The sequence below is a fragment of the Limanda limanda genome, chromosome 6 (assembly GCF_963576545.1).
Source record: "Limanda limanda chromosome 6, fLimLim1.1, whole genome shotgun sequence".
Lineage (NCBI taxonomy): Eukaryota > Metazoa > Chordata > Actinopteri > Pleuronectiformes > Pleuronectidae > Limanda > Limanda limanda.
The window spans coordinates 28856506-28877763 of NC_083641.1; the positions used below are offsets into that span (position 1 = coordinate 28856506).

At 44.2% G+C, this 21258-nt stretch overlaps 1 non-coding gene across 1 annotated transcript; it reads right to left on the bottom strand.

Annotated features, from left to right (window-relative positions):
- Positions 1 to 2057: 2057 nt before the first annotated feature.
- On the bottom strand, positions 2058 to 2130 carry trnat-agu (transfer RNA threonine (anticodon AGU)). Its single transcript has one exon. It is a non-coding gene; the product is annotated as a tRNA-Thr (tRNA).
- Positions 2131 to 21258: the final 19128 nt, after the last annotated feature.

Consider the following 21258-nt stretch of genomic DNA (forward strand, 5'->3'; position numbering starts at 1 on the left):
TTCAATAAGTTTAAATAAAAGTGGGCTTTATTCTGGAAAATGGTAAAACTGAATTTATATCTTAAATGTTCTAGTGTTAATGACGAGTCAAAGTGTTTTGTCTCAGGATTGAGACTGAAAAGAGTTTGTGAGTGTTTACATTATTGTTCCTGCCCCAGTTTTTAAACTTTTAATCTTTTAAAACTGTTGGTTGAAGAAGCACAACATGCTAAATGATTTTTGCACATTCACAGTATATTATTATGTTGTTTTAAAGCTGCACTGGACCCTCGCCCGGCCGGTATTCATAAGGAAAAACAATAATTATAATGAATGATAATAATAATCTTTGAGTGATTGAATTTACGTTGAATCCTCGTTGGACTGTGACAGAAAACTGATTTAATTCTGTTTTTCTTCTCCCTGTATTGATTCGCTGCAATTAATTCTGAATATATGAAATGAACACATTAGTTCTCTCCCTCTGCAGGTTTATACAACGAGCTGTCAAACCAGCTGTTACTTTGGATTCACTGCTTTCATAAACAGCCCAAACAAACGGGAGGAGAGATTAAACCCAGAAACCTGCAGCTCAGACAATGAGGCTGCGTCTGGGCTGCAGAGCAGAATACATTTCAATTTAAAGCAGGTTTCATTTACATGAGTGAGAGGTCTCATCTGTTGTTTATCACAACTGTCATATGAGGATTGTTGTGTTTGTAATTTAACAGCCTCCAGAGTTTTATGGTTCGGATGCAGAATCCATTAATATGTGCGCTCTGACTTTCCTCAAGGTGGAGAACATGAATAATAAACCAGAGGAGGGAGCCAGAGAAACTGCTAATAGGCTCGTTACTTATCACAAGAAAAAATATAAAAACCAATAATCTTATCTGGGGACGCTTTCCAGGGGTTATCGGCGAGGTTTCGACCAATCAGATGGCCTCGCCCCCCCCCCCCTGCTTGATGTGTAAATCAGTGTAACAGCTGATATGAATACATGGATGAGCAGGAAGGTGCACACGGACGAGCCGCGAGGGAAACGCTTTGAAATAAGGTCATGAAAAGATAAGTGTGTTCTGAGACGGGTTCAGGAGCTGAAGGTCAGGAACTCCACTGAGAGGTTCCCAGTGGAACCAGCAGCGAGGAGGTGATCAGAGCCCAGTGGGAGCAGTGAGCAGAACCTGACCTGGAGGAGATGTTAGTTTCCACTCGCTGACCACGGAGAGGAGATCATCACAAGGAGGATGTTCTCACCTCCTCAGGAACCGGAGAGCGACACAAAGTGTTTCCTCTTTCAACATCTGTCTGTTCCACAATGTGAATGGAAACAATCGTCTTCTCCTTCTGCATCAAATGACAGTTCACAGGTTCCTAGCAGCTGTGAATGAGATAATGTTTTCTTCTTTCTTTCTTTAGTTTATCTGAGATGTTCACTCTGACATCTTTCGACGTATATTGAACTTCTGGGAGTTGTTCTGTAAATATCCATGAACCTCTGTGCACTTATTGTTTTTCTGTTTCCTTCGTGTTGTGAAAGATGCGACTCTGGTAAAACAGAGAATCATCACCTGTCTGTTAGTTCAGAGATAATCATTCATCATTCAGCTCCCTGCTGAGTTCAGACATAATCATTCAGATCCCGAACACAAGAGCAGGAGCCGGCGTGTCACACCTTCACCTCCCACCACAAAGAGCCTGCAGCAGCAGCTGCATGTTGAGCATTATTCATTCATTATAAGATAAGATAAGATTAAGATACATTTATTTGTCCCAAACACATGCACAGACATGCACAACCACACTCATGCAATTGTAGGGAAATGTAACCTCTGCTTTGAACCCATCTGGTGCAGGACACACAGAGCAGTGAGCAGCCATGTACGGCGCCCGGGGAGCAGATGTTGGGGGAGTAAGGTGCCTTGCTCAGGGGCACTAGACAGGGTAGGGAGAATCCTCTTGGATTTTTGGACAGACCAATCCAGGTTCGTCTTTTTGTTGTTTCTCCGTGGAGTCGAACCAGAGACCTTTTCTGCCCATAGTCCAAGTTTCTGCCACTAGTCCACCGCCTCTCCAAAAGGCACCGCTGGGAATTGAACCCAGGATCTTCTGTTTACTAGACAGACGCTTTACCAACTAAGCCACGGCGCCGTTATGCACAACAGGTTCAGTGCAGGTAAACCAGGCGGGATGAACACACGGTTTTCAGACTTCACTCTGATCCATAGACTGTTTGTAGGAAGCTCTGCACACAAACAACAACAAGTGACGGAATACTGTAGAAGTTAGTGAGTCACTAATGACAGAGACTAATTGTGATGTGGCTCTGGAGCATCAACACAACACAACGTTACAAAGAGGCGGCTATACAACAGGCCCAATGTAATTAGGACAACACACACGTCTGAGTTATATCTTCTGAGAAACACCACCCACACTTTTTAACAGACAGATGAGGAACAGGGATGAGACACTGCAGCAGGATCCTTGGTAGAGCGGTCGTCCACCTGGCATCAGACCTCATGTCACAGTGTCCTTGGGCAAAATGTGATGTAATACTCCTCATTCGCGTTGCACTGAAGACCAAACACTTGTCAGTCTGGACCGCGGCTCCTCTGTAATCCTGAACGCAGAAACAGAACCCGGCGCTCACTGACCCAGCGAGCGAATCAGCTGCAGAACACAAGGTGAAGCAACAGGACGAGGAAAATCCAATCAGCTGCTCTCAGTCTGCAATATCATCCCAGGCCTCGCGGGTTCGAGTGAATCCCGAGGTTCTCATTGGACGCTTGTGTCTGGTTTACAGTTCATTGACCTGTGCAGAGTCCAGATTCCTGGTTCAGGATTTCAAAGTGAAAACAGAAGATGCTTCACTCCGTGGAGACGCTGCAGATCAGTCACGGGACCGAGAGTCAAACCTCTCACTCGTGATCCTCAGGACTTTCAGCTCCGAGCTGCTCGTAACGACGTGTTAAGTTCAGCTTCATCACCTCAACACTACTGAAAACTTTCACTTTAAACCTACAGAACAGAAAGCTCTTGTCTTTGCGATCACGTCACTGAATCAATGAAGCCGTCCATCTCCTCTCGGTCTCAAGGTGACCTGAGTCGGGCTCTTAACTCCACATTAGGATTTGTTGCTTCTTTGTGAATGTGAATGAAGCTGATTGAGTTTTCAGTCTCTGGAGGAAAGAAAAGATCTTATTTACTTTGGAGCTTTTCAACACTTCTTAAAGATGAGACACAGCCCATAATAATATCATAATAATATCAAAACAATAAACTGACTGCACGTTATCCAGGGATCTTTGTTATAAACAGACACCGTAAATCAAGATGGCCGAGATGAGAACTCCCCAAAGTGAAGCCTAAACGTTTCTATAGCAACCTGGAGGCTGAGCTCCGCCTCCTCCATGTTAGCAGATGGGACACGGACCAAACTAAATGTTAATAGTTTTTAATAATTTGAAGTTTGTTCATGTTTCTGATCAGTTTGGTTTTGATTTGTTGTCAGACGATACAGAAACAGACTAAAAGATCTTGACTGACAGCTGACACTGACTCCTGATTGGTCGAGCCGATATGACAGGACCTCAGTACCGCGGCTCCACTCCATCACCACAAGATGGCAGTGTTCGATATTTGGATTTAATCTTTAGGTAAGTGGGAGGAAGTGAAGGAGACGTTGTCCACCTTTAGAAACAGTCTATGATTATAAACCATCTTTATTAAACATCTTTGCATAGAAATGAATAAGTTTAAACAGTTTAGCCGTGTACATCTTCCTCTTCGGATGAACACGATCATGGAAACTTTCTGTGACGTGTCCCAAATCTCAACAAAGTATCTATTTGAAGTTTCCACTAAACTTCGACTCTTTTGTACAAAGTGTTTTCCTACGTTTCGCTCTTTGTTCAAAACAAGTTTCTCTCACATTCTTGCTGAACGTGCTCTGTTTAGTTTGAGATTCTTGGAAGTATTTGTTGTTTCTGTTCCAGGCAGCTGTAAGTTTTTATTCACGTTGTCAGAAAATCAATTTTTCACACTTTTCAAAGCTGTGTAGTTAAAGTGCAGAGAGGCTCCACAGAACTGAGGGTCAGGAGACTCACGCTGGATTAGTTCTTATACACACGGATTTATTTAAACACTGAATGCATGAACAAAACAAACTAAACTTTACTGAATGTGCTAAAATATGCTTCTCCACTTTTCCCTGCTAAGTAATACAACACTGTAAGTTTCACCTTGTAAATCTGATCAATAAAGAAAACACCAGGATTATTTAATTCTTCATCATGCACTGAAACCAGAATCTCTGCTTCTCTGCAGGAAAACGTTGGATTTCTCTCTTTGGCTGAAGTGTTTTCCTGATCCACCCAAATATTAAAACATCCTTTTACAAACCATGTCATGAATGAGCCTCCATCTTGTTTCCTGCTCTGATCTTCTCTCCTTTCTTCTCCCGGACAAAGAATCTGAGGAGAATTGATTCTTTACTCAATTGTTGCTTCAGCTCAGTGATATTAGCATTGAAGCTGTTTTCTATTTTCCACCTGAGTAATAAAGAGGATTAATTTCTACTTCTAAGACCAGAGGTTTAACCAGAGCTTTGAGGAAAGGCTGCTCTGTGCCCGCAGAGCTTTCTGGGAAGCTGAGCTTTGTGTTGTTTGGCTGCGTGTGTGTGTGAGTGTGTATCTAACTTTCCTTGTGTTTAATGAGATGAGTTTTTTTTTGTGTTTGTCCATATTGGAAAATTCACAAATTAGACGTCAGTACCTGTTTTTATAATACATGACTTTTTGTTTCACCTGAACCGTCGGAGAAATTAAACAATTCTGGACTTTTAATCGTTTGTCAGTTGTGTTTTACTGATGCAACTCAACCTAAGAGGATGAGTGAACAACCAACCCTGTTCAGACGGATATGAAAACCCATCATGACAGATCTGATCTTCAGCTTCAGGTTGGTTCACACCCGACTTTCAGACGTGTCCTGAAGGTGTCTCATGTGATCACCTGTGATCAGACTAACAACACACTTATAGAACCACGTGAGTCAAATCCAACAAGTTGATTAAAGCTGCAGCTGCAGAGGGAGAATATCCGGGTTCAGTTTCAGGTCGACTGTTTTCACTGCACATGTAAGAAGGGAACAAACCCCACGTGTGAGGGACGGATCAACACAACCTCAGTGCAGCAGGTCCACAACAGACAGAGCAGCCGTCGGGTTCAGGTCGGGCTCAGGTCTCTGAGAACAGTCCGGTCTGAGCCGCACTCCTCTGGCTCCGAGGGAAGAGAAGAAGAAAGGTGTTGTGAGGTAACACAAAATAAACCTCAACACAACCACAACTGTCTGTGGGCTCAGCCTCACTGTCCTTCACCAGCTTGGATTCACTTTGTAGCTTTTCCAGCTTTCTAGATAAATCTTCTCACATCTGCTTCCAACATTTGTTTTATACGACCATGAATCCTGTCATTTGTACTGTTGTTGCCCCCCCCTCTCCCCCCCACACAGGGAGAACCCCTGGTATCCTGAGCTGTGAGGCCTCATGCTCGAGGATTCAGGCCTGAACGAATCATCTGGGTCACAAGCAAAGAGTCTTTGAGCAGAAGAGATAAACTCATTTCCTCTTTCTTCCTTTGAGCTGAGAGACTTTTCCTGAATTGACCCTATTAAGATCCTCCCTGCTGAGAGAGAGAGAGAGGGATCTGGAAAAGGAGGTAGAGAAGCCGATAACTGGGGAAATGAGAGATCACCTTCTTTTAAACACGGAGGAAGAAATGAAAGACAAGCGCTAAAGAAAGCAGAGCAATCTGAAATGGAGAAGAGTGCAGGTTTCATAAGTTCTGTAATGAACCGAAAGCTGCTGACTGACACATTTATTACACAACTCGTCTTCATACGTCTCCGCTGAGACGCGGCAGGAGTCTGTCATCCCAGCATGGACCCCCCCCCCCACACACACACAGACACACACGCACACACACACACACACAGACACACACGCACACACAGCGCTGGAGGTTCATCTCAACTCTTTGTTATCGTCCTTTCCTTCACAGCCACAAACACAACTAGTTTTAATGTTAAAGGGCGTGTGTGTGTGAGTGTGTGAGTGTGTGTCTGTGTGTGTGTGTCATGTTAACACTGAAGACTGAGTCATGATCAGCAGAAGAAGCTCCTCACACAAACACTTGCTCTTTGTTCTGAAGCGTTTGAACCAAGCAAACATTTCACTGTCACTTCTGGAAACTCATTAACTTCTTTCTGCTTCTCTCTTGATTCTCTGTCACATTGTTTCTGATATTTTTAATGAGCCTCGTTTCCCTCTCATGTTTTGTTTTGTCGTTTCAGTTTGATTGTTGTCACCACTCTGCCAGGACGTGTGTGTGGCGTAATTAGACGACTGCTTTCATCAGATGAAGAATTAATGATCGTTGTGATGAAATGAAAACCCTATTTCAGCCCAGAAGAACACAGGAAGAGATAAGAGCAGCTGAATCGTAGTTTATATAATTACCTGTGTTGTGCAATAGGAGTAGACTTGACGTTGGCTAATTATTAATAATCATGAAATAGGATTATTAAAATAATAAAAATTATCTATCAAAAATAATTAAATTATGAATTGAAGATGATCAGTAATCAAATAACAATAAAACCACTAATGAGAAAATAGGAATTATCAATTAGAAAGTACAAGCTGTCAATTAACAATGATAAGGTTATCAACCAAGAATAATGAAAATAATTAGTCTAAAACAATAAAATTATCAATTTAAGAATAATACTATCTATATTAATAATTGAGAAAGGGGGGCACCACCCTGGTTACCAGGGACCAACGATGTCAAGCTATAATTATCAGTCTCATAATGATAAATGTCAAATTAATAATGTCAATATTTTAATATTAACGATTACTTAATAAACAGTGAAGGCTTCTAAGTTCGAGCACAGGCGATCATAATCCAGCTGCAATCACATACATATGCACAAATAATCACAGACTACAGATACTTTAATTACAAAAGTATTTATTAAAAAGGGGAAATAAAGTTATAATGTTATTCAATGATTTATCATTTTAACAAGCTCCAATATTTCAAAGGTAAACACAGCAGCAGCACTTATCACAATTCAGAAAATACATGGACAACCTGCGGTCTACCTATGTATGTCTGTCTCTATGTGTGTGTGTGTCTGTGTCAAAGTGTCTCTCTGTGTGTGTGTGTCTATGTGTGTGTGTGTGAAATAAAGTTAGTGTTATTTAATGATTCATCATCTTAACAAACTCCCATATTTCAAAGATAACAACAGCAGCTTATCACAATTTAGAACACGCATGTAACCTCTGGTCCATCTATGTGTCTCTGTGTGTGTGTGTGTCTGTCTGTGTCTATCAATGTGTGTGTGTGTGTGTGTGTGTGTGTGTGTGTGTGTGTGTGTGTGTGTGTGTGTGTGTGTGTGTGCGAGAGAGAGAAAAAGAAGGGGGGGTGGCGATGACGCGTAGTGACATCACATCTAAGATGGAGGCCGATCATGATTCGTGGAATCAAGGCCTAAAAACTCTCAAAATGGCGGATTGACTACAAAACAAGATGGCGGAGCCGTTATGAATTTAGAGCCAGGATGGGAGGAGAGAGAGAGCGGAGGCGTGGCAATAATAGACTCAAAATGGTGGGTTAACTTGCGTTATTCAAGATGGAGTCTATGTTAATGACACCATGTGGCCGGAGCGCACACTGGTGGTCGTCACATGAATTACACAAAGGAAATTTTAGACAAAGAGAATTCTTATCTCTGCTTGGCTTTGGGGGCCGAATGGTTTCCAGATGTGTTCAGCCTCTCTAAGCATAGATTTAACTATGTGACATGACCTGTATTATAAATACAGGTCAGAAGTGTGTATAGGTCGGTTTAGAAGGAGAGAGAGAGAGAGAGAGAGAGAGAGAGAGAAAACATGAGAAAAACATGTAAGGAGAGTTCAAAGAAGCTCTTAAAAGTACACGCCTGAGATGAGTTAACTGTGATTCACCCCTCAGCCCTCAAGCGAGCGTTGTGGGCCGAGGTTCTGATCGGTGAAATCACTGCAGACTCACACAGACGTTAACAGTGCGTGGCTGGAGGCTTTCCTCGCGGCATCAAGCACTAACACAAAACCCGGAAATGAACCGGAAGTAGCGGCTCGTCGTAGCCGGCTAAAACAATGAGACTCAGCGGTCTCGCAACAAATACAATCAAATGTTAAATAATATGCTACGTATCAAAACTAACATCTGCCCAGATAATCAAGCCTCTTACTGTACCACCCTCGCGGTGTGTCTGCACCTCGGCGCGAATGTGTCGGGGGCCAGTGAATCACGTAGTCTCTCTCACGAGCGGAGCTCCGGGCTCGGCCGCTGGACCGGAAAAGGAAGCGAATTATTCGTGCTGCCTTGACGGAATGAAACTTCGTCTTCTTCTGTAACAGCGGAGATCGTGCTGTTTTACAGGAACGGAGTGGATTGCCTCTTACTCCTCAGCGGGATGAACGTCGCGCTTCTGCAGGGGACGGCTGGTTTGAAGCCGTTTGTAGATTGTTGGAAAAAGGAAAGTCTATAGAAGTGTCGGAGTCCGTCCAGCGGGGCACTTCCTGTTTCGATGTCTAATCGCCTCCTTAGTTACTGAGTCGTGTGGTTAGACCTCTTGAGGTCAGAAAACAACTTGAGCAGCGTGGAAAAGAGGAGGACGAAGAGAGTCTCTTAAAAATACCGAGTTAACTAGTAGAACCCCGGAGGGGTTCTGTTGTTGCTTGGGCATCTGAGTGAAGAGAGGTAGAAGTCTGTGAGTTCAGCCCTTTTAAGTCATGTCTCAGGTGACTCCCCCCTGGGAGGAGGGGTCAGGGGTCAGTGTGGCCCTCCAGCCAATTGAGTTGTCAGGATTTGGCCCCCAGGGGCGGGCTTACCGTGGGGGACCAGGACGTGATCTTTTGCCACATGGAGATAAGGGCCCATGCTGGATTTTTAAATGTAAGGGGTTACCCGAGCCTGGCCTAAGGTTTTACGACCCTTTGTTCTAAGTCGGATCACTGGGCCTTGCCCAACACCTGACACTCATTCTCTCAGTCTCTGTTCTCTGTTGCTTCAGTCTGTTCCTCAGCACGTCTGAACTCATCTCACTGCTTTAACTAATATTTGGAATCAGATACAGATCAGTATCTTCTAAGTACATCTTCTGAATTTGGCCTCATTCTGGATGCAGCTATTTCTGATTAGGAAATGTGGGATGTGCCAATTTTATTTTCAGATTGTAAGAGAATTCTCTTAAAACATCCTATTCACACGAGTCTCAGTTTAGTATTTAATATCAGTTTGTGACACGCAGCCTTTCACCAGTTTACAGTCACTTCTATGTATTGTACACAAACAACAACCAAAAGAAAATATCACATTTCTAAAATGAGGTGGAAACATGTTGTGTCAAACATTATCTAAAGCTGAGAGATCAACAGGTATTTGTATTTGCACAACACCGACCTTTAAATGAGGAAGAAAGACAGAAGGAGGCTTTGCTCAAACAATAATGGAAATCTTTAAAAATCCCATTTTGATGCTAATTTGCTGGATTCATGACATGAATGCAATCAAGAAAATCAGTGGGATATGAACAGCTTCTTATAAGTATTATCTCTTTCAGAATAAGGGTAAGAACCTGAAAATAATAACTACATTTAAACATCGGGAGTGAGGTGATTGAAAATATCTTTTCATTACCGAGCTGCAGAAACGTGTTTTATTTTAGGAGCCAGTTTTCATCTAAAATGAAAATAAACCTGAAACAACATCGTTAAACTTCATCACTAATCCGTCAGATTCTCTGAGGACGTTACACAGCTGATGATAAAAGGTCTGAACTTCAGGTGTTTAATCATTGACCTAATTTTAAATGTCTTTGCTGCCAGTTATACATAATTAACTTTATTATCAGGTGTTATCGCTTCTCTCTCGAACATAAACATGTTGAGATGTGAGCTCCAGTTATTGCAGATCAGCAGCGTCACGGGTCATTAACGACATCGATGAGTGTTTGCATGAGCAAGTCAGAGACGACTCCAGGACTGAGACCTCGTCTTCCTCTCGTCTCTCGACTCTCGTCTCGCTCTCAGCGTCCCTCCATCCCACCTACAGGCACCAGCTGGTTAATGTGGGAGGAAGAGGAAGACGAGGAAGACGAGTAGGAGGGAGGGTTCACGGGGAGCTGGATTAGAGACAATCAATTAACTGTGGAGGAAACGTGGGATGGGAAGAGGACAGGGAGATTCAGAGAGAGAGAGAGAAAGAGACAGGACACTGTAAAGACATTGGTCTTTGTCTTTCCTCTTCATCTTCCTCTTCTCCAGCACAGTGAGACTAGACACAGAACTCTTTCTTTCCAGTCTGTGACGACACCACAGCTTTGAGTTCCAGTTGTGAATCTGGGCAGAGAACTTTGCTCCTGAATGTGGAGACGTGGGACAGAGGAGAAGAGAAACGGGTCCAAGTGTCTCATGATGTGTTTTGTTTCCGTCCTGACGAGTTTGACGAGTCAGTAAAACTGTTGTCTTCCAGTTTCCATCTCTGACATCACACTCCACCGTTTACTGTTGGAAGGTTATATTTTACATTTTGTACACAGCTTCACTCTTTCTCTCCCCTGTGAGGAAACTGCCAAGAGTTTACATTAAATCACAAACAACACAAGCACACACACAAACAACACACACCCACACACACACAGCAGTGCTCCTCTCTCGGGGGGGTTCCTTTGTCTCTGCCCTCGTTACTCGTGACGAAGCAGGAAAACGCCACAATGGGCCGATAATCAGCTGAACCTTTCAGTTCAGCTGCTGGGAATCAAACCCGGGACCAGAACCACGACACGTTTCATTTTCAGAGATGGTGGGCGGATAAAAGAGAGAGAGACAGAAACGGAGAAGAGGAGAAGAGGAGAAGAGGAGAAGAGGAGAAGAGTGAGAGGGGGAGGAGAGGAGGAGAGGAGGAGAAGAGGAGAATAGGAGAATAGGAGATTAGGAGAATAGGAGAATAGGAGAAGAGGAGAAGAGGAGAATAGGAGAAGAGGAGAAGAGGAGAAGAGGAGAAGAGGAAAGAGGAGAAGAGTGAGAGGAGGAGAGGAGGAGAGGAGGAGAGGAGGAGAGGAGGAGAGGAGGAGAAGAGGAGAATAGTGAGAGGAGGAGAGGAGGAGAAGAGGGGAAGAGGAGAATAGGAGAAGAGGAGAAGAGGAGAAGAGGAAAGAGGAGAAGAGTGAGACGAGGAGAGGAGGAGAGGAGGAGAAGAGGAGAATAGGAGAAGAGTGAGAGGAGGAGAGGAGGAGAGGAGGAGAGGAGGAGAGGAGGAGAAGAGGAGAATAGGAGAATAGGAGAAGAGGAGAAGAGGAGAAGAGGAGAAGAGTGAGAGGAGGAGAAGAGGAGAGGGGAGATGAGGAGAAGAGGAGAAGAGGAAAACAGGAGAAGAGGAGAAGAGGAGAAGAGGAGAAGAGGAGAAGAGGAGAAGAGGAGAAGAGTGAGAACGAAGCGAGGTGATGCTGAAGCAAGGAGGGAAAGAGAAAGATCCGGGGGCTGGAGGGAGAAGTGATGAATGAGAGTTAAAGGAAAGGAGAGATGAGGTGAGCAGAGGTAACGAGGAGAGAAAAACTAAAGTAGAGATGATTGAAGAAAAAAGGAAGGAGAAGGAAACGAGTGGAGGGAGGAGGAGAAGAGGGAGGAGAAGGAGAGAGGTCGAGATCCAGATAACCAGCTTCAGAAAGTGGATTTTTAAACATTAAAATGTCATTTCAACAAACGACGGAGAGAGATACACATTAAAAGAGAATTTACGTACCTGGAGAAAAGAGAGAGAGAGAGAGAGAGAGATTCTGACATTAAAATAAGACAAATCATAACATGAGAGATCAGGAGAAAAGGAGACGAGCAGTTTGCAGTAAAATAACATTTCCATTTCCAGGAGAAGAGAATAAACAAACATGCAAACATACAGGAAGAGGCAGCGAGAGGGAAAAACAGCAATAAAGATAATAAAGAGACATTTAACGTCTCCGGAGCAGGAGGAGAGAGAAGGAGGAGAATCTGAAACAGATGATTTCTGCAAAACATCACACATGAAGGAAAGTGTAGCTGCGTAAGATGATAGAATAAAATGTGTAGTCATTTAGGTGACACCTTGTTTTCTGTCACATGGCACAGATGCAAGAAGGGAATCTGCAACACAACATGAACCTGGAGGAGAGTGAACGTGACCCAGAGCTGATTCAGGAGAAACATCTCTGACCAGCCAGGACAAAACCAGGAGCTCGACTTGAAACACGACTGAACCTTCAACCATTAAAACTCAAGAATCATAGTCTGAGCTGAGAAACAGTTTCATTCTACGATACAAAACACAGCAAATAGTCACAAAGGTGGAAGGAGACTGGAGCTGCTGCAACTCAACATCTGCAAAGACCTGGACTCAACTGAGAGTCTGGAATAGTGACGAGTAATTAACTGTTGTGACCTTGTAACTCGACTTCCTTCGCTAATATAACCCAGATGTACAGAGCCTGGGGACTGTCACTTCACTACAGTGTATAAGTTCTCTGCCAGTATCTATGCAGATGTGTTCCTCTGTCAGATTTAGGAAAACGAGCTCAGGTTTGAGCAAAATCCAGAAACTAGAGAGCGAGAGAGTTCCTGCTGCTCGGTGCAGAATAAACCTCATCATTAGAAACCTGCTGCTGCTCGTGTCTGGAATCACTTCACCTGAGTTTAACCTCGACCATAAACCTGCCACGGCTCCTCGGTACGTTTCCCCGAGTCGCTGATGTGAACTGCCGCTGTGATTCAAACGACTTCCTGAGCTGCATCATCACAACTTACACAACAACACTGTGGCTGAACCTCCACTGATAAATAAGTGAGAGACTCAACAGAAGATTCTGTCACTCAGAGCAGCTCCGGTGTCTTTAGACTGAATCTTTGCATCGTTAGTCGACAGTGGTAAAACTGCATAACCAATAACCACTAACTTATTTTTGATATCTGTAACATATAATTGTATGATCACTATTTAATGTATTTTAACTTTCGATATTTGTAATTTAACGTATGTTTTAAATGTTTGATATTGGTATTGTAATGTATGTTTTAAATGTTTGATATTGGTATTGTAATGTATGTTTTAAATGTTTGATATCTGAATGTATGTCTTCAATGTGGACCCCACTAAAAGTAGCTCTGTCTTAGGGTAGAGCTAATGGGGATCCTTCAAAATAATCAAAAATAAACAAATAAACAAATAAACAGTTTGCGCCGACATTTGAGGCAAAAAGTGCAATAAACACCAAAGATTATATTTGAAAAAGATATAAATGAATAAAATGAGTTTGTCCACCGGGGGTCTCTCAATCTGAACGTGACAGATTCCGAGTGACAGTGAGTCGGTCGCAAATTATGTTATATTCACTTTACACATCAAACAGCAAGAAATAATAATAACATAGGTCGAGTTTTTAAATAATATATTATAAATAATAATTTAAATAAAGAATTGTCCCATTTCATATCTTTATTTACATATTAAAGAATCTTATTAAGACTGTTCTGAAAATGCATTTGATCAAATCCTGACCGGACCTGAATCTCTCTGCATCGGGTCGACACAGGAGAAAGAAGAAAAGCTTCCGTTCACTGAAGCGTTTAAACTTCATGTGATCACTTCTCTGCTGGAACCAGGTCCCGGAGCAGCAGAGTGTTTCCGGCGGTCGTACCGTCCCGGCGCCGTCGGGCTGAGTCCCGGCTCCTCTGAGCTGGTGTGAACCCAGCTGTGGTTCAGCTCCACATCTGTGCTGCTCAGAGGAGATGTTGTTAAGCGTCTGTGATGAGGCTCAAAGGTCCAGCGAGGTTTCCTCCTCACTGGAGTCGGCCCCGGATGCTCCGGTGCTGTCAGGCTGCATTAACACATCTTGTGGAATCTCTGTTCACATCTCACTTCTAAATATGTGGAGAAATAAAACCCAACGTCTTCCTTATTTTCACTTCAGTTCTCTTACATGGTTTTTCAACACGTGAACATTTCACTCGTCTAACTGTGTTCACGGTCACTCAGAGGACAGATTACTGTTTCTACTTCCAACAACACGTAGGAGATATGACCTTAAATTAATGTTTTGGGAGGAGAAGCCGGTTCTGTCTCGTGAAATCTCTCCTTCTCTTACTGGTGCTGTCGTATCCGGTGTGGCTGCGGGAAACCAGAGTGACACCGGTGTGGTTTTGTGACGTTTTTTAAGGGTCTGTATTTCCGTCTTTTGTTGTCATAACAGCAAAAATCATTTCTATCAATGAGTAATGTTGGATATTCAAACCAAATAGCTGCAATGACTCAAGGTACTGACATCAAATTACTTTTTTCTTGTAATATAACAACTTTATTGTCACAGATTGTGGAAAAACAGGATCCAAATTCAGGAGCCAGTAAAATGACAAAAGATAGAAGAAACCAAATCAAAGCTCGGTCCAACAACCAACAGAAACACGACAAGATGAACCAGGACAGAGTGCAGTACTGACCTCTGAACACTAGGAGGCAGGATGATCGATGACAGGTGAGACACATGAGGAGCAGGGGCTGTCCATCACAGAGGACAGGACAAGGACAGGAAGTTAAGCTACAGACACAAGGAACATAATACCAAAATAAACAGGAAATGGAAAACACACTGAAACAACAGCCAAACACAAGGAGAACCGAGGTGAAAGGTGAAAGGTCATAAACTAAGAACATAACCAGAAAGGTTCCAAAGGTTTGAAGCTCTAATAATCATGTGTCGTATATTCATATCTTCTGACTCCTGATGTTTCTCTGTCTGAGGATCTTTGTAAACGTGAGTGAGGAGAGACTCCAGGAACAGATCTGCTGTGAGTAACTGTTCCATCTCTTCACACACAGATTAGGTTGATGGAATTTGTTATTAGAGCAAATATTTTTTTAAGCACTAATGAGATTTGTAATGAAATGAGAACTGGTCTTATTTCACAGGCTCCACATCAATAATGAATCTGAGCATCTGAACATCAAACAGCTCTTTGAGCTGGTGATGGAAATTCTAACCTCCACTCCTCCCTCTCTCTCTCCATCTCTCCCTCTCTCCCTCCCTCTTTCCCTCTCTTTCCCTCCCTCTCTCCCTCTCTCTCCCTCTCTCCCTCTCTTTCCCGCTTTCCCTCTCTCCATCCCTTCAACTCTCCCTCCCTCCCTCCCTCCATCCCTTCAACTCTCCCTCTCTCCCTCCCTCTCTCTCCCTCTCTCCCTCCCTCTCTCCCTCCCTCTCTACCCCCTCTCTACCTCTCTCCATGTTTCCCTCTCTCTTTCCCTCTTTCCCTCTCTCTCTCCACCCCCTCCCTCCCTCTCTCCATGTCTCCCTCTCTCCCCCCTCTCTACCTCTCTCCATGTCTCCCTCTCTCTTTCCCTCTCTCTATCCCTCTCTTTCCCGCTTTCCCTCTCTCCATCCCTTCAACTCTCCCTCCCTCCCTCCCTCTCTCCCTCCCTCTCTCCCCCCTCTCTACCTCTCTCCATGTCTCCCTCTCTCTTTCCCTCTTTCCATCTCTCTCTCCACCCCTCCCTCCCTCTCTCCCTCCCTCTCTACCCCCTCTCTACCTCTCTCCATGTCTCCCTCTCTCTTTCCCTCTTTCCCCTCGTTGCTCTTTCTGGTGATCAAGCTCCCTCCCTCCATCTCTCCCTCCCTCCCTCCCTCCCTCCCTCCCTCCCTCCCTCCCTCCCTCCCTCCCTCCCTCCCTCCCTCCCTCTCTCTCTGCCTGCCTCTCTCTTTCCCTCTCTCCCTCTCTTTCCCTCCCTCCCTCCCTCCCTCCCTCCCTCCCTCCCTCCCTGCCTGCCTATCTCTTTCCCTCTCTCCTTACTCTCTCCCTCCCTCCCTCTCTTTCCCTCTCTCTCTCCCTCCCTCCATCTCCCTCCCTCTCTACCTCTCTCTCGCCCTCCCTCTCTCCCTCTCTCCCTCCCTCTCTCTCTCCCTCTCTCTTTCCCTCTGTCCCTCTCTCCCTCTCTCTCTCCCTCTCTCTCCCTCTCTCCCTCCCTCTCTCTCTCTCTCTCTCTTTCCCTCTCTCTTTCCCTCTCTGCCTCTCTCCCTCCTCATGATCAGTTCTTTCCACGAGATGAAAGATCACCTCATTGCTCTTTCTGGTGATCAAGCTGTGATCTGGAGACTTTCCAGTGTTTCTCTCTCTCTCTCTCTCTCAGGCTGAAGTGTTGATCTGTTTCCTGCTTGTTATTAAATCCTCAGGTCTGCAGGCTTCACTAGATGCTGAAGCTGCTGCTGCTCACCTCCTCCAGTCTGACCTCATCCAGACAGTTTGATTACACCGAGAGAGAGAATCTACATCCTGGTGATCAGACAACAAAGCTTTCTAACACAAGCGTGCTGATGAGACTGAGATGTTAACGATCCTGAGAAAAGGCTTCAGGTTTAAATATCAAGTCATTGTGAAAGTGAACTAGTTTCAATCCAGAAATCTCTTGTCTGTCTGCACGTGGATCATAAATCCAGAGATCGGTTCGTCTTAATGGCTTCACACTTGTCATGAGAATAGTTAAAGGGCCAATTTGGTCCGATTTAGACACGTGACAGGTTCAATATTAATATATTTAGAATAAACAGGTGAGCACAGCTCTGCAGCTCGACAATGTTCACGACAACAGAATCAACAACTGACTCCAGTTCAGGGTTTGACTCCAGAGACGATCTGCACTGAGCTCTTGGTCGACAGGTGATCGGCTCTTTGTTCTGAGTCTCATCAGGAGGCGGATGATGAAGATGATGAAGATGATGAAGAATCAACTCACTGCTGCCTCCTGCTGTTGTCGGCCGACTGTCACAGATCTGGCAGGTGCAGAAATTTAAATCTACGGCGTGAACCATCCGCCAGCTTCCAGGTTAACCAGGTCAGCGTGTCCATCACATGTCCATCACACGTGTGGTAACATGCAGGATGTGAACACGACACATTGACGCAAAGTGGAAACACAACTTTGCTGCTCTTCATCTCTTATCGAGCTGATCAGAATTACAAATGACTGTTAGTACATCTGTGGATCTGCTCTCCGCTCACACAACAATCCCCTCGTGATGGAAAACACTTCTAAGTGGGAGAGCTAAGTTCAAATCACGTTTTGATTTTTGGACGCCTCTTGCATTACAATGCAGCTTTTACAAATCAAACAAAAAGTACTTAAAAGTCACTTTCAGCTCGTCCTGAAAACCTGACTGGAATACGTTCACCTTTGGGATTTGAGTCCCGACAACACGATCCATTAACAGAGAGAGTGGAGGCGACAAAGTGCTGAATATCAACGACTTCACCGAACATGAAGCAGTGTCATGAGCTTCCCATGAGGGAGTCCATCAGAGCTGAAGCTGTTTGGTGAAGGACAAGAACAAACTGAAAATCATCATCATGGTGAGAGAGATGAGCATTTACCTGAAAGAAGGCGAATGACAAACAGATTTCTAGTATTTATTTGCTTCTGTGTAGTAATTGTGTAATGAAGCGACGAGTACACGCACTGAAAATCACTCTAACTTTATAATTACACTGCTGTCGTTGTTTAGTTGGTGTTGCCTCTTTAATTTGAGGCTGTGGGTCTGAAATTAAAAACCCAACGAGGTCACGTCCATCGACTTGTGCTGCAGACGATAAACGATGCACTGAGTCCTTGTTTTTCCATCGTTGATCAAACATCATTATAGGAATTCGATCTCTGGAGTTCTCTGAATATCTCTGGAAGGTTTTCAGGCTTCAGATTCCGCCCATAAATCTGAACTCTGTTGAGAACACGAGGAGGAAACTCTCAGGTTTGTGTTCTTGGCTCCGCAGGGATTCACAGGACCGGTGAGGGACAGTAGAGGACATGTCAGAGGGACGATACTGTCTCTGAGATCACATGTGCAGGACACACCAGCACACGTTCTGAGGAGCTTTTACTCTCATCTTCTTCATCGTCTTCCTCTAAAACAGGGGTTTCAACCGGGGGTCCGCGGCCCCCTGGTGGTCTGCGACGGCATTGCAGGGCGTCCGCGAAATTCGCTTTGATATTTCAACACATTTCCAGATTACTCTTGAATATCGTGAAAAATATCTAAAATAAGAAAAATGGTGTTGAGGGGAACCTTGAAACCGGCTTGGGGCTAGAAACTGCCGGTAGTTTTCCCCTGTCCTTGTGTGTTAAAGGTACATGTAGAAGAGCGTTTGAACTAGGTAGAAAAACTCTCAGGAGGTCTTGGAGATGTAGTTTTTATGATGGGAATTTTTATTTTCCCAAAAAGAAGGCCCAAAATGGCAGTATTAATAATGAAAATATTACATAAAACAAAAGAGCGAAAAACAAATACTTTGTAATAAGAAAAATAAATTGGCACAATAGACAAAACAATTAATTCCAATAACAGTCAACTTTACCATGTTTGCTGGTTGAGAAAAAATTTCTTAGGAGAGCTCTAAGACTTACGTCTATCCAGGAGCAGTTCTTCCGACAGAATGAATAGACACGCTTACATCGGGCCTTCTATCCACATGCATTAACGCACACACACACACGTAGGCTTGGGATTACTTTCTAGTCAGAATGGTGGTCCCTGGGACAAAACCAGTTGAAAACCCCTGCTCTAAAACGATCATTTCATTACCTCAGCCTCCTGCTGGTGAAACTCTCCTCACACATGTAGTGTGACTGGACCTCAGGGGATATACAGGGTTTTAAATGAGTCCCTGGAGACACTCGGAGCCGATTCCACCCTGAAGCTTCCAGCCGACACGTATTCAGGACGTTTACTTTATTTCCACATCACATAAATGAAACCTGTTAGAGACGTGAGGATCTCAGGGGAAACGCTCAGATCCAATAAAGGTAGAAATCTCTACTTCTTTACTGCTCTGGAGGGAATAGAAAGGTTTGAATATAAAACAATGTTTCTCTGATGTTTCAGAGATGATCTTATATTTAATGAGTGTTATGTGACATGTGTGTTTATGAATAAATGAACCTGATGATTCTGCTTCTCGCAGCCGAACAATCAAGTTTCCCAGAGTCAGCAGCTTTTTCTTCATCAGAACTTTTCATTAATCTTCACACTCATCATGAGCTCTGTGACAAAACAATACTGGGATTAATAAATCTGAGGTTATTCATTTCATGCAGAACAATCAGAGTTCACCCGCCTCACCCTGCTCAGAGGAGGCTGTGTGTGTCTGTGTGTCTTTGTGTGTGTCCTTCTATCCCACTCAATTCAAGTGTGTGTTTGAGTTATGGACATGTTTATGCTAATGTGTGTTTATATTGTTTAGTTTCATATGTCTATAGCTTTCATAACCACTGATAAGCTGAATAGAAGTGAGTCCATGTGTGAGTAAGGTGTGTGTCCTTTTGTGTGTGTGCCACACTAATCACAGTAATGACTTTTATGGCTCCTGATGAACAAGTTTCATCACATGTGGGGGTGCAGACAATTGTGTGTTTATTGTACCACTGAGGTGATTTCCATTGCCCAAGATGAGCATAATAAAATGTCAATGTATCCATAAATCCTGCCTGGTGTGTGTGTGTGTGTGTGTGTGTGTGTGTATGTGTGAGTGTGTGTGTGTGTGTGTGTGTGTGTGTGTGCGTGCGCGCGTGTGTGTGTGTGTGTGTGTGTGTGTGTGAGTGTGTGTGTAGGTTTGGATTACTGTGGCAAAGGGCTTTTATGTTGTACAACTAACGCTGATGCTGGTAAATTAAAAGTTGTAAATAAATCTGACAACAAATTCTCATTTTATTGTGTTGCTGTGACTCGTGTGTGTGTGTGTGTTTGTGCAGCTCGTGCAGAAAACAGCTCGATCCATTGACCTGCGATTAATTATCTTCTCTTTTCTTGGCCTCCTCACAAAGCTGTGACACAAAGTGACACAATCAGTGACACTTCAGATGTCGCTGTGTTCCTGCAGCAGGAGGCAGGAAGAAACTTATTCATTCACAAGTTCACGTCTTCGTTTTTCATCCCTAGATATTTGTGTCCTTTATCTTCTCAGCGGGGGGGTTCTGTGCTTCCTGTCAGACCTGAGCGTGCTGAGGTGAACGGCATTCTGGGACTTGAGACCACTTTATTCAAGTTCCTGCCTCGGAACACGCATGTAATGAGGAGAGTATATCACAGGTACCCAGGGGGACGTTTTACATTCGAACTTCATGAAATATTAATAGCATCATATGCAGGTTAGTGACCCCCCACGGAGCCGTTGGTGAACGCACGCCTCAGACACGGAGGCACCGCAGAGGAAGGACGGACGCTGACATTCTCCTGAAAGAGTCTCAACCGCTGCTCTCATTAAATACTTCAAGCGTGAATCAATGAAGAGAGAACATGTTGAAGTCTCCAGCCGCAGCAGCAGCTCTCTGAGGCGGCTCTGAAACACAGCGGTGCCTGAACTCAACTGTTAGAATGTTGACGTGCGAACACACACAGGAGCCGCCGGGCGGCTTCGCTGCTTCAGCCGCTCGGATCTGAAATATTCATGTGTTTGTTTCACAGGTAAATGGGGAGAGGACGGGAGGCAGGAGGACACCAGATGAGACAGGAGACACACACGAGAGGACAAACTGTAAAGAGCAAACAGAGGAAGTAAGAACAGAGGGAAAGAGAAAGAAGACGAGGGACGAGGCGAAGAAGAGGAACGAGGCTCGGGAATGAGAATAAGGTGATGAGAACTTATCAGAGCTTTATTTTAGTTTTACTCTTTTCTTTTAAAACACACCTGGCATGAGATATATCTGTGGATTTATCAAACAGTCCTGTGTGGACCCATCAGGACAGAATCCAAAACTGATTGTTTCAGTGTCGTCTCAGTAAGCATGGGTCAGAGCAGCTTCTATGAACTGCATCAGGTCGGCCATTTTGTTGTCCTCACGGTGCAAATATAAACTCTACAGACTATTCTCAGAGTGATCAGCTGCTGGAGCCTCGGCTTCCGTCTCCGGTGGTCCTCCCGAGTTTCCCCCTGTGCCAGCTCAGCTGCCTCTTGAATCCAGGGAGAGTAGATTGGCCGACTCGTCCCATCTGTGCTGATCCCCTCTCCCTGGTTCACCTGGAGCTGCTCACTGCCCCCCCTCCATATACCTGACACCTAAAGTATCTGTACTGTAGGATCAATAAAGTATCTATCCCTCTCTTTATCTGAACAGAACCTCCTCGGAGGAACAAAGGATGCAGACACAGTGCTGTTCAGCT